Source organism: Lonchura striata, unplaced genomic scaffold, assembly GCF_046129695.1.
Source record: "Lonchura striata isolate bLonStr1 unplaced genomic scaffold, bLonStr1.mat Scaffold_241, whole genome shotgun sequence".
Taxonomy (NCBI): Eukaryota; Metazoa; Chordata; class Aves; order Passeriformes; family Estrildidae; genus Lonchura; species Lonchura striata.
In genome coordinates this window covers 24,223-28,400 of record NW_027461145.1, presented here as the reverse complement: position 1 = coordinate 28,400, position 4,178 = coordinate 24,223, and the positions used below count along the sequence as shown (strand labels likewise).

General features: G+C 50.3%; 1 long non-coding RNA gene across 1 annotated transcript; it reads left to right on the top strand.

The window, feature by feature from the left end:
• Nucleotides 1–1,700: 1,700 nt before the first annotated feature.
• On the top strand, nt 1,701–1,989 carry LOC144248675 (uncharacterized). Its single transcript, XR_013341993.1, has 3 exons — nt 1,701–1,762; nt 1,841–1,882; nt 1,970–1,989. It is a non-coding gene; the product is annotated as an uncharacterized LOC144248675 (long non-coding RNA).
• Nucleotides 1,990–4,178: the final 2,189 nt, after the last annotated feature.

The window sequence follows — 4,178 nt, the reverse complement described above, 5'->3', positions numbered from 1 at the left end:
GGAGGGCTAAGGCCCACAGTGGGGGTGAAAGTGGGGTGCTGGGAGGGCCTTTCGAATGAGCTTTGGGAGTGGGGATGTGCAAGAAGCATCTCCTAAGGCCATCTAAAGGCAAAAAGTGTCTGTTTTGATCACAGTGCTGAGGTGCTCAGGGCAGAGCAGTTCTGGTGTGTGTCCTGTCACTTGTCTCTGGTGCACTCTGTGTTCTTTGGGTCTCTCGGTCCTTTCTTCTCCTCAAAAGCTGTCTCTCCCTGTCCTGTGTCATGGGTGTCTGCACGTATCTGTCCCACAACTGCTCTGCCCTGCTGCATAGCCTGTAATAGCACAAGTCCTGGGGACTTGGAATTTGTAATTTGCAGGGTGTAGTTGGGCTCTGGATTATATGGGGAGATTGACATAACATGTTTGGTGCTGTTAAGTTGTCCTGCAGCCATTTGACACTAGTCCTAACTTCCTTTCAGGTGCTGACAACTCCAATCAGTGGCAGAGAGCCCCAGTCCTGGGTGAGGGTGTTGCCATGATCAGGTCAGTCATTGTTTGCACTTGCAGGAGCAGCCTAAATGGTGACCGTGTTACAGCAGTGTTCTTTGCCTTTATTTTTAGAAGGTCCAGGCAGATAGCAGCAGTCAAGGCCCATTGTGCTAGGTGAGCAGTGGACCAAAGCAGTTGTTTTTGCTCAGCTTTTAGTTTTTGGTGGAACTATAAGCATCCACTGTTGTTTGTGTGCTTTAGGGAATCCACTCAGAGTACTCATACCTCTGTCTCCACCTGGCTGATGGACCGGGTTTCATGCACGTGTGGTCTTGCCAGAAGCATTACAGGACCCTGTGACAGAGCCTTCCAATTTTGCATTTCAAGGTCCCCTCCTGGTAACCCACAGGAATGGGCAAGGAGTTGCGGTGAGGCAGGGAAGAGGAGCGAGGGTACACTTAAGTTGCAGCAGTGCCATGTCACCTTGTCTGCCCTTAACCTAGGTGTGCCTTGAGATGACTGTGTCAGAATCCAAGTACGCCTGAGGTGTGTGGCCCAAGACTTCTTGGGAGACGGTGAGTAGCAGAATTGTCAGGTTCTGCCCCATGTGCTGTTAAGGTAGTGCACTGACATTTGGTTTTCTTTCTCTTGGCAGAGCAAGAGATAACAACCTGGTGACAACTGGAACTTCCCAGACAGGCAGGAGGCCTCATTCTGCACCTGATGGGGATTTGTATCCCCTGATATGTGCAAGATAAGTGGAGGGCTACCACCCACAGAGGGGATGGAAGAGAGGTGCCGGGTTGGGACTCCCCAGGAGGGGTTTTTGAGTCAGTTTTGGAGATGGGGATATCTAAGAAGTGTCTCCTAAGGCCACCTAAAGGGAAAGTGTCTGTTTTGATCAAAGTGCTGAGGTGCTCAGGGCAGAGCAGTTCTGGTGTGTGTCCTGTCACTTGTCTCTGGTGCACTCTGTGTTCTTTGGGTCTCTCGGTCCTTTCTTCTCCTCAAAAGCTCTCTCTCCCTGTCCTGTGTCATGGGTGTCTGCACGTATCTGTCCCACAACTGCTCTGCCCCGCTGCATAGCCTGTAATAGCACAAGTCCTGGGGACTTGAAATTTGTAATGCAGGGTGTAGTTGGGCTCTAGATTGTATCAGGAGATTGCCTTAATATGTTTTGTGATGCTTATTTGTCCTGCAGCCATTTGACACTAGTCCTAACTTCCTTTCAAGTTGCTGACAACTCCAATCAGTGGCAGAGAGCCCCAGTCTTGTGTGAGGATTTTCCCATGATCAGGTCAGTCATTGTTTGCATTTGCAGGGGCAGCCTAAATGGTGACTGTGTTACAGCAGTGTTCTTTGCCTTTATTTTTAGGAGGTCCAGACAGGTAGCAGCAGTCAAGGCCAAGTGTGCCAGGTGAGCAGTGGACAGAAACAGTTGGTTTTGCTCAGGTCTCAATTTTTGGTGCAATTCTAAGCATTCATTCTTGATTGTGTGCTTTAGGGAATCAACTCGGAGTGTGCATACCTCCGTTACTAACTGGCTGATGGACCAGGTTTCATGCACTTTGGATCTCGCTGGAAGCATTGCAGGACCCTGTGATGGAGCCTTCCAATCCTGCATTTCAAGGTCCCATCCTGGTAGCCCTGAGGAACGGCCAAGGTGTTGCGGTGAGTCGGGGAGGAATGAGATTCCACTGGTGTTTCAGCAATGCCATGTCACCTTGTCTGCCCTTAACCCAGGTGTCCCCTGCGATGACGGTGTCAGAATCCAAGCACGCCCAAAGCGTGAGGGCCAAGAACCCGGGCATTCTGAGGAGGATGGTGAGTAGCAGATTTACCAGGTTTTGGCCGATGTGCTGTTCAGATTGTGCACTGATGTTTAGTTTTCTTTCCCTTGGCAGACCAAGAGGTGACAGCTGGAACTTACCAGACAGGGAGATGGTGTTCTTCTGCACCCAACAGGGATTTGCATCCCCAGATATGTGCAAGATAAGTGGAGGGTTATGACCCACAGAGAGGCGTGATAAGCGAGGTGCCAGGTTGGGACTCCCCAGGAGGGGTTTTTCAGTCAGTTTGGAATTGGGGATGTCCAAGAAGTGTCTCCTTAGACCATCTAAAGGTGAAAAGTGTCTGTTTTGATCTTAGTGCTGAGGCATGCAGGGCAGAGCAGTTCTGATGTGTGTCCTGTCACATGTCTCTGGTGTCCTCTGTGTTGTTTGGGTCTCTCGGTCCTTGCAGATATTCTTCTCATCAAGAGCTCTCTCTCCCTGTCCTGTCCCCTGGTTTGTCACATCCTGTCCTGTGTCACGGGTGTCTGCACATATTTTTCCCACAGCTGCTCTGCCCTGCTGCACAGCCTGTAATAGCACAAGTCCTGGGGACTTGGAATTTGTAATTTGCAGGGTGTAGTTGGGCTCTAGATTGTATGAGGAGATTGACATAACATGTTTGGTGCTGTTAAGTTGTCCTGCAGCCATTTGACACTAGTCCTAACTTCCTTTCAGGTGCTGACAACTCCAATCAGTGGCAGAGAGCCCCAGTCCTGGGTGAGGGTGTTGCCATGATCAGGTCAGTCATTGTTTGCACTTGCAGGAGCAGCCTAAATGGTGACCGTGTTACAGCAGTGTTCTTTGCCTTTATTTTTAGAAGGTCCAGGCAGATAGCAGCAGTCAAGGCCCATTGTGCTAGGTGAGCAGTGGACCAAAGCAGTTGTTTTTGCTCAGCTTTTAGTTTTTGGTGGAACTATAAGCATCCACTGTTGTTTGTGTGCTTTAGGGAATCCACTCAGAGTACTCATACCTCTGTCTCCACCTGGCTGATGGACCGGGTTTCATGCACGTGTGGTCTTGCCAGAAGCATTACAGGACCCTGTGACAGAGCCTTCCAATTTTGCATTTCAAGGTCCCCTCCTGGTAACCCACAGGAATGGGCAAGGAGTTGCGGTGAGGCAGGGAAGAGGAGCGAGGGTACACTTAAGTTGCAGCAATGCCATGTCACCTTGTCTGCCCTTAACCTAGGTGTGCCTTGAGATGACTGTGTCAGAATCCAAGCGTGCCTGAGGTGTGTGGCCCGATACTTCTTGGGAGACGGTGAGTAGCAGAATTGTCAGGTTCTGCCCCATGTGCTGTTAAGGTAGTGCACTGACATTTGGTTTTCTTTCTCTTGGCAGAGCAAGAGATAACAACCTGGTGACAACTGGAACTTCCCAGACAGGCAGGAGGCCTCGTTCTGCACCTGATGGGGATTTGCATCCCCAGATATGTGCAAGATAAGTGGAGGGCTACCACCCACAGAGGGGATGGAAGAGAGGTGCCGGGTTGGGACTCCCCAGGAGGGGTTTTTGAGTCAGTTTTGGAGATGGGGATGTCCAAGAAGTGTCTCCTAAGGCCACCTAAAGGGAAAGTGTCTGTTTTGATCAAAGTGCTGAGGTGTGCAGGGCAGAGAAGTTCTGGTGTGTGTCCTGTCACTTGTCTCTGGTGCACTCTGTGTTCTTTGGGTCTCTCGGTCCTTTCTTCTCCTCAAAAGCTCTCTCTCCCTGTCCTGTGTCACGGGTGTCTGCACGTATTTGTCCCACAACTGCTCTGCCCTGCTGCATAGCCTGTAATAGCACAAGTCCTGGGGACTTGAAATTTGTAATGCAGGGTGTAGTTGGGCTCTGGATTATATGGGGAGATTGACATAATATGTTTGGTGCTGTTAAGTTGTCCTGC